The sequence below is a fragment of the Nelumbo nucifera genome, chromosome 3 (genome assembly GCF_055504915.1).
Source record: "Nelumbo nucifera cultivar China Antique chromosome 3, China Antique-T2T, whole genome shotgun sequence".
Lineage (NCBI taxonomy): Eukaryota > Viridiplantae > Streptophyta > Magnoliopsida > Proteales > Nelumbonaceae > Nelumbo > Nelumbo nucifera.
In genome coordinates this window covers 77,054,989-77,064,621 of record NC_142651.1, presented here as the reverse complement: position 1 = coordinate 77,064,621, position 9,633 = coordinate 77,054,989, and the positions used below count along the sequence as shown (strand labels likewise).

Here is a 9,633-nt window from a genome sequence, read left to right as displayed (position 1 = left end):
CAAGCCAAGAAATAAGCCTTATGGTTGACTATTACTCGGGTCTAGAATCCAAAATTTTGCAATATATGACAAAATTAACACTGAGCACAATTCAAGTCTGCACTAGCTAACACAATTATCATACAAAATGGGACAACCCTGGAATACTCCACTACATCAAAAATCCATGATCATTTGGCCCACTCTTTCTGCATGGCAGATATGGTGTCCAACACCCCACTAGTTTCCTCAAATTTCTTTAGGTCCTCCAACTCTGCCTAATAATTTTCAAGGATGCATTCGTGCTGCACACATTCTTCCCTTAAATCCTCGATCTTCTTCGCAGCCCTGGTAACGCCTACTTCGACTCTCCAATAGGCATGCACCAACATCACTATACACTCCTCAACTTGGGTCATGAAGAAACCCATCAACGACAGGGGTCGACAAGCTTCCAACCAACAGACGAAGCCAATCCACGAAAATTTCTCCAAAGGTTGCGCCATTACACGACTCATCAATGTGGCAACGGTGCTCAGAGCAAGACCTACAATCTCTGGGTGTAGCCCTCCATCAGGTAACCACCCTGCACGAATCGCAGTTGACGAAAACTCAACAACTGCGCTGGAAATGTTGTAGCGCATGTTTCTGCCCTGAACCTGCACCGGATCCACCACTGGAAAGTGCAACAATGGGAGACTGTGGTTATCACAGTAATCCATTAATTCCTGCCGTATCTGGGCCAGCTCCTCCTCGTATGACAATTCCTCGGATGGAAATATAATCTCAGGCTCCATATCCCCATCTCCCGAGTGGTGTTCCAAACCACTTGATGGCTCAGGCGCCACAAAATCATCAGCAACATGCTATGGAAATGCATCCCGGAAGCGCTACTCACCGCAATAGGTGACTGCGACTCACTAGGAGTTGAACCCTCCACCCCTTTAGGAGCTGCGACATCACCAGTAGCCACATCAGATGACCTGGCGCAATTGACCGCCACCCCGATGTTCGTAACTAGTTGAGTTGTCCGATCCACCGAAGGAGCGATGATACCCAAAGTGCTCTTAGATACCACTGAATTGACGTTGGTGGATTACATGGCTCTCAATTCCTCGGCCAAACGCCTAAAAAAGGGCATGTCTGGCGCCCCAACCAGATACTTAGAGAAGAATGCCTGCGATACAGACAGCTATAAATAGTCAAACTCAGCGATCCTGCTTATGCACCAACAGATAACCAAACACAACCGCAACCTACCTCCAGGTCCACCACACCAAACCCTACAAACCCTGGGACATCCTCTTCGGAGTCCACCCGCCTCAAAACAAAAGACTGTTCAACAGTTAAACCACACTGGTAAAAAAAAATACCCATAACATTTCAAGATAAACACGAGTGTTATGGTACTCATCCGGAACTTCCATCAATTGACCAGAAGGAGCCACCAGAGCCACAGTGTCCAATCGGGCCCCATCACTCCCTACAGCCTGTAAAAGACAAAGGAAAAACATCAACGCAATCACACAATGATAAAATAATGCAGAAATGAACACGAGTGCAACAACAATAGTTACATACCGAATCATCACCCTCATACCCCCATTTTGGGCAACGGGACACCATCTTCTTCATACGCCCGTTAGAAAATCTGATACAGCCAGTCTTCTCAACAGACGCTTTAACAATTAATTGGGTTGGCTCCACCGCCGGTGAAGACTCCTTTTCTAAAGGAGGTGCTACATCCTTCCGGCCAACCTCCGCCTGACATCCCGTGACCCATTGTCCAATAGGTGGTGCTACAACAAACCTTGGATGATTGGCGTGAGGCACCCTCGCTGTCCTTCGCCTTTTCGGGATAAGAGGATGAGCAGATTCTTCTTCACTCAAAGCAAGCCCTGACCGACCGCGTTTGGCACCCCTCTTAACCGGGGAACGCGATGAGGTTGGAGATGAACTCTCACCCAAGTTAGCGACATGCCCCTCTAGAGGTGCCAACACATGGCAGAGGCGGGGGTTTACCCATATCATTTACTGAGAATCACCGAAAAGAGCGCAAAGATATGCCAACCGAAGTGATTAACACCCCTGAACCCTGAAATACCCAGCCACGGAAAGCCTCGATAGGCCGGGAAAGTGAGCTCCTGATGCCGCATCCAGAAGACGTCTTCCCCAGACACTCAAAAACTGAGCACCTATGTCGTCACACACAAACTGACGAAGGACACGATCGGGACAATACACGGACAATTGTGCCTCACCGGTATGATCAAGGTGCACCACTACACCAAGTCACACCACTAGCCGGGCTATACCAGTAGAGGCATTTCTTCCATCCACAGCACAATGTTGATCACCCCCCTCAGGAACGGGCATGCCAACACAAAATGGCATGGCATGTTGGACGACCTGGACATAAGGCTGCCAGATAAAACCATCGAGCGATGCAAGCTTAAAATCGATATCGTTCGTTGTGAAATCCCTATGTCTCGTAGCCTACAGCCACTGCTTCCCACGACAGACATCGTATACTCTGTGTTCAAATGCATCCCCTACTAAAGTGTCCACATCGAGACGCAGGGGTGATAGCTCGCAAGGCACCACGTTGAGACTAAAGTGCTTGCATAGGTACATCCAGAGAAAGGGGTTACAGACATAACTGACCTAGTGCTTGCAACTAGGGTCCATCATCTGGTGAAGTGTGTTGTCCAACTGCTCGTATAAATACCCGAGAAACATCGATGCAAGGGGTAACCGGTGACTACTAGCAGACAAAACAATAAGAGGAACCACAATAGTACGTAACCCGTAATCGGCAAACCAGGGAAAAGAAACCGGGATGCCACATAGAGAATGTAAGTTGCGAGATGGCACCGACTCTCTGGACCTCAAACCATGATGTCCTTCCCCCCACGACTCTCAAACCAGTATTCCATCCACTGCTCCAGAGGCAGCTTGCCGCAAGACGTGGTCTTATCTACCGGAGCCTTAAATGTAGCCACTTCTGCGATAAGCTGATCGCAGAGTTCCCTAAGCTCATGGGGGATGGATTCGAGATGCTAGAGATGATGAGTAGAGAGCGAACCCCCGACAGAGCAGTGCGGACACGTCTTCCACCATGATTGTAAATTCCCCAAATGCACCAACAAAGGTGCGTGTGCAGTAGCACCAATGCTCCAAAAGGGGTCTCAGGTATTTCACTCGTTCTCGACCCTTCAGCCCGGTGTAGCAATTCACTAAGTGTAAAAGACCAGCATCTTGCAACATCATGCAGTACATAGGATTTTCTAGAACATACCACATCCAAGCAATATAACTGGTTGGAGACCTCGAGCTGTCGGTCCAGGGTTCTTGACATTTGAAGACACGGATGGACCAGAGCATTCGCAAAGGCACATCAACTCGTTAGCCTTAACGACATCAAACGCACCACCCTTGCCCCTGCCCACCGACATTGGGGGCCAAAACCCCTTTCCCCATCAACAGATGCTACTACTTCCCGCTCCATTAGAAGTTCCGTAGTATCGACCTGCCTTCCAAAATCAGGGAAGGGGCACTCAGTCGCCTTTACCATCTTTTTCACAGCCTTCTTCTCTTTCTTTTGACTAGGAGCCATCAGAAACAACAGTGACGATTACAGGACCAGACACAGAAAGAGCCAGAGGACTGCCTTTGTTAAAGAGCCCGAGGCACGAAAAGCCCAACAAGAGTAATGGCCCTGGTCGCTCGGAAAAGAAACAATACCCAAAAACGAATAGCAAACAACCTTCAATCCCTGTCTCCGTTCTTATAGTGACTACACAAATCTCACACGCGCAGAAAGCCAAACGGAGCTGGAGAAGGCAAAAGGATGCCTGTGCAGCACCCGAAATGTTGCTTCGCAGAAAAGCAAATGAATATAATTACCTTAATGCCCCCAGAAAAGCAGGACCAGTGAGGCGCAACAATTCAAACGGAACGATAAGTCAGTAACTATCAATGAATCGTATCGGGTACCGCATTCGTTCCATACAAGCGACTAACTTGCAATAATTCCGCAACACCAATCGAAGCAAATCGTCAACAAGCGCTGCGCGACAGTTCCAAATACCCCCGTCCCAATCAAGTCACAGAATGCTGCTAGGAACCCCAATCGCCTGTCCTCGGCAAGAAGAACAAAATCGACCCGACCGTCAAACAGAGAAGATACTACCCTCGGCTTAACTTGACAACTCAGCATGATCGGTCCCCTACAAAGCAACCTCGGGCACCCTGTTACCCCAAACTAGAGTTACTTCAGACTAAGATCATCCCGAGCTAAGATCACCTCAGTATCAGTTCGCAACCAGGATAACGGTATCAAGTCCGCTATAGATTGAGCTCGGACAACTGGGCCCACCTCGAAAAGAGTTCACCTCGGGACAAGCCTATCTCGGCACAAGATCATCTCAGTACTAAGGCACTTCGGCATTTGGAGCAGGTCGGGCCTGAAGAGCACGGGCTCAGGCAGCTCGCCACCAAGTAGCCTGACACTTAACAAGCAGCTTGCTGCCTAGTCAAGCTAACCTCCGCGTGACAACCCCGAGGAGCTCACCACCGTACCCCGTGTCTTAGAGGATCGTACCCTAACGGCTATATTAGCTCACCCGCTCCCCGATTCAGGCGGAGATGGGCAACCTTACCAGTTGGTGGCATTATCCCCACCTAACACGGAAGCGGATCCCATCACAGCGAGGATCCAGGAACTGCTCCACCAAACCTGTAGGGACTCCAATATATAAGGACCTCACCCCCAGGGGCAAAGGGATATGTGTGTGTATGCGTAATCTTTGCTCTCTATCTCTCTAACTCTCTGATATCATCTTCAAGCTTTCTACTACTAAGTGCTAACTTGGCCATCGGAGTGTCCCCGCCGGGTAAGCCACCCCGGGATTTCTGACTCCTTTCTTACAGGAACCTCAGTTCTCGTCATTGCTGGCAACCAGATCATATCCAGCAGGGAGTAGTCGGATTATGCCACATCATTTGGCGCCATCTGTGGGAAATCGCTACTAAAAGCCCTTGTTTCCATTTCCAAAATCTCAAGCTCAAAATCAAACCCATGGCTTCCTCTAGCAACGCTGGATAGCACAGTGGAGCGAACGTCTCCAGGGGGCAACCTCAATTCCCGTCTGTCTGCATACGCCAGTTCACCATACCGCTCTCCGCAGGTGGGATTCCAACACTGATTGTACCTCAACCAACTGTGCCTGTGAACACCCCACTTCCCCCTGTAGTGGGTGCGACTTCCATTGAACCCTCTGCGGTTCCCCCTGGAGTCGGACAAAACCAATTAAGCAACCTGGTACATTGTGTGCGGGCTATTCAAGCCCAAATGCAGAAGGTCCAGCAGTTCCAGCATTACCAACAGCAAATTCCGCACCACATGTACCAGCAACAGTTCCCACCGCTGCAGTAGAACCAAGCAAACCTCGCTACCAGAACAACCATCCTTGCCGGGGAGAGACCTCTTAGGTCTCGTCTCGCGGCAGGGGGGAAAGACAAGTTGTTCCTCCCATCTCCCAGCAAGTAAGCAGGTCGAAAGATACTCGACCCACCAAAACTAGTCCACCCCGGCCCTCGCAACCTGAAGGCACACTTGCAGGAAACCGGTTTGAGGTCCTAGTCACGGATTCCAGACAAGGCCTTTCTGTACGCAGTAGCCAGCAGTCCAAATCACTTCTGGCCAAGACACCATCTGACAGCGCAGAGGTCAGCAGCACTGCTGTGAAACCAGTCAAGCAGCAGCGAAGGAGACATGCTAAGGCACCTCGAGTAGTAGATCCAAGCCGACTCGCGGGACCTAGCCTACCTGAGCAGCCTAAGGTAAGGAGAAGGTAAGCCCGGGAATCACAAAAACCGCTCCCCTCCTCTCTGTACCCTCTCCACTGTCCTCTGAGATCCTAGCCACTCTGATGCCGAAGGGCTTCAGGGTACCCCCTGGAAAAGTATGACGGGTCTTTCGACCCCAATGATCACGTAGACTCTTTCTAGTTCCAGATGCACCTCATTGGGGCTGACGAAGCTTGCATGTGCATTGCCTTCTCCATGACCTTCAAAGGGGTAGCTTGCACTTGGTACAGAAACCTCACGCCTGGGACAGTTAAAAGTTGGGTGCAGGTCGTGCAATTGTTCACCTCGCACTTCATCACCAACAAGAAGTGTCCGAGGTCACAAGAAAGCCTCTTCAACATAGTCCAGAGGGAAGGAGAGTCGATTCGAAGCTACATCAAACGCTTCAACGACACCTGTTTACTAATCCTAGACTTAGACCCCGCCGTAAGACTCGCGATAGCAAAGAAGGGTATCACCCATAGGGAATTGAAATGGCATGTGGTGGCAAGCAAACCCAAAAACATCACCGAATTCCTTAAGCTCGCCGATCAGTTCATTGGGACCGAAGAAGAGATGAACCAAAGGACCGAAGCCTCGGCGGACAAAAGAAAGAGAGAAGACCACAGCTTGAACAATGGTGGCGGCAAAAGGAAGAAAAGCAAGTCCCCAACCAGAGGAGAGAACATGTCAGATTTTCATCCCCGAGCTCCCCGGTTGAAAGAACGAACTTCACACCCCTCAACGCGAAGCGAGGGGAAATCCTCATGGCAATCAAGGATGCCTCTTTTGTAAAGTGGTCACCCCGGTTAAGGGGAGATCCAGCCACTACAAATAATAATGTATTTTGTCATTTTCATAGAGATCACAGTCATAGTACCGAAGATTGTAAAAACTTCTGCAACGAGATTGAAGAGCTCATCTGTCATGGGTACCTAAAAAATTTTGTACAAAAAAGTAATAAAACCCAGGCAGATCGGCAGGGGGAGCAAAGGAGAGATGCTCCCGAGCCCAGTAGCTGACGCAACGAGCAACCGCAAAGACTGTTGCCCGAGGAGAGACCAATCTGCGGGATGATCAACACGATCACTGGCGGATCCATAGTTGCGGGCTGCACCTCGGCCGCAAGGAAGTCTTCAGTTCGCGAACTGGAACACGAAGAGCAGAATCCGCCAAAGCAACCTAGGCCCAAAGATCCGATATTCTTCATGGAAGACATTGCACGCGGGGTCCAATACCCCCACGATGATGCACTGGTGACAAAGATGAGGATCAACGACTTCGAGGTAAAATGTATCCTAGTCGACTCCGGCAGTTCAGCAGACATCCTGTTCAAAGACGCGTTCGACAAGCTCCAGCTCTAGGAAGGCGACCTCAATCCAACAGGCACTCCACTGGTAGGCTTTAGCGGAGAAGAAGTCAGGTCCCTAGGGTGAATCTTAGTACATGTGGAGATCAGCACCTGGCCTAGCATCGCGAGGTTCGAGCACACCTTCTTGGTGGTCGCGACTCCCTCCCCCTACAACGCCATTATAGGTCGACCAATCACCCACGCGTTTCGCGCAGTGGTGTCCACCTACTAGTTGTCTATGAAGTTCCCTACGGACTTTGGAGTTGAGACAGTGCAAGGCGACCAGCTCGAGTCCCGCAAGTGCTATGTTTTCGCCCTCAAAGGGAAAGCCAAGCTGGCAGACGACCTCGATCTAGAGTGACCTGTGAAGTATTTCGAGGAGCGAGTCACGCCAACTGAAGGGACGATCCACATCACGACCTCAACAGAAGATCCGGCCAGGACCCTCTAGATCAGAGCAGCGATCAAGGAGCCTCTCCGCTCTCAGCTGGTAAGCTTTTTACTTAAAAATTTAGATATATTTGCATGGTCCGCGACAGAGATGCCTGGTATAGATGCAAAAATAATAACTCACAAATTGAATACTGGTCCTTTAATCAGGGCAGTTTGATAGAAAAAACGCAACCTCGCCCCGGAGCGCTGGAGGATAGTCGATGAGGAGGTTGGGAAACTCCTCGCAGCCGACTTCATCAGGGAGGTCCATTACTCGAGCTAGGTGGCTAACCCCGTCCTGGTAAAAAAGGCCAACGGTAAATGGCACATGTGCGTCGATTATACCAACCTGAATCGAGCTTGCCCAAAGGATTGTTTTCCACTCCCTAAGATCGACCGTCTAGTGGACGCGACCTCAGGGCACGAGTTGCTAAGTTTTCTGGATGCATACTTGGGCTATAACCAGATCAAGATGGACCCCGCCGACGAGGAAAAAACAACATTCATAACCGAGTTAGGATTGTATTGTTACAAGGTCATGCCCTTTGGGCTAAAAAATGCTGGGGCGGCCTTTCAAAGACTTGTCAACAAACTATTTAAGCCGTTGATCGGCAATAAGATTGAATGCTATGTAGACTACATGGTCGCCAAAACCCAATTTTTTAACTATTTAATAAGTGACTTGCAATGTGTTTTTGAAATTCTACACTAGTATGAAATTGAACCCTAACAAGTGTGTCTTTGGTGTCACCTCGGGTAAATTCCTGGGTTACATAAGATAAAGGCTATCCTAGATATGAAGCCACCTCGCAAGTTGAAAGAGGTCTAGAGGTTAAATGGTCGTATGGATGCTCTAAGCCGCTTCATGTCCAAATCAACAGATCATTGCCTGCCTTTTTTCAAGGCAATTAAGAAAAGTAAAGACTTTGAATGGATTGAAGAAATACCTAGTTAGTATCCCGGTTCTGACCCGACCCGAAGAGGGTGATGTTTTAAAGCTGTACCTCTCCACAAGTGATGAGGTAGTCAGCTCGGTACTAATAAAGGAAGTAGATCGGGTCCAACGACCTATCTACTATGTGAGAAGTTTTGCAGGACGCCGAAACTAGGTACCGAGAGATTAAGAAGTTGGCATATGCACTGGTCACATCAGCTCGGAAGCTTCGCCCGTATTTTCAAGCTCACACAGTCGTAGTCCTCACAATCAAACCTCTGAGGCAAGTTTTACTCAAGCCCGAGGTATTTGGCAGACTGACGAAGTGGGCCATCGAACTCAACGAGTACGACCTCCGGTAGGAGCCTCGGACAGAGATTAAGGGCCAAGCCTTGGCTGACTTCGTGGCAGAATGCACCTTTAGCACCATAGCCCCCGAACTGATTGAGCTCGAGCATAGAGAAGAGGCTTCGACTAGTGCGGCACCGGCCCCGGTTAGAGCAAGGCCAACCTGGGACGAGGAGCCCTGGATCCTCCATGTAGACGGCTCATCCAATCAACAAGGAAGCGGAGTCGGCGCTATTCTGCACGAGTCAAGCGAGGTGAAACTGGAGTACACACTTTGGTTCGAGTTCGTGGCATCTAATAACGAAGTGGAGTATGAAGCACTACTAGCTTGGCTCACACTGGCGAATGGGGTACATGCGAAACACATCATCATCTGCAGCTATTCCCAGCTCGTGGTCAACCAGGTCATTGGCGATTACGAAGCTCATGACCCCACCATGGCTGCTTATTTAGCCAAGGTCAGGGAAGTTCTACGCAGCTTCCAATCATACTTCATCAGGCAGATTCCAAGGTCCAAGAACGCTAAGGCCGATGCCATGTCCCAGTTAGCCAGCACGAGCAGCAACACCATGAGGACCGTGTACATAGAGAACCTACCTCGGCCCAGCATTCTTAGGGGAGCAGAAGAGGTCGCTCCTGTTGTACAAACAGAGCCAAGCTGGATTGACCCACTCGCGAATTACCTGCTTCACGGAACCCGACCTGCAGATCGCAACGTGGCCAGAAGGGTAGAGCGACA

At 49.8% G+C, this 9,633-nt stretch overlaps 1 long non-coding RNA gene across 1 annotated transcript; it reads right to left on the bottom strand.

The window, feature by feature from the left end:
* On the bottom strand, positions 1 to 3,738 carry LOC104610225 (uncharacterized). Its single transcript, XR_016083575.1, has 3 exons — positions 1,561 to 3,738; positions 1,240 to 1,469; positions 1 to 1,156 (listed from the first exon to the last, which is right to left on the bottom strand). It is a non-coding gene; the product is annotated as an uncharacterized LOC104610225 (long non-coding RNA).
* Positions 3,739 to 9,633: the final 5,895 nt, after the last annotated feature.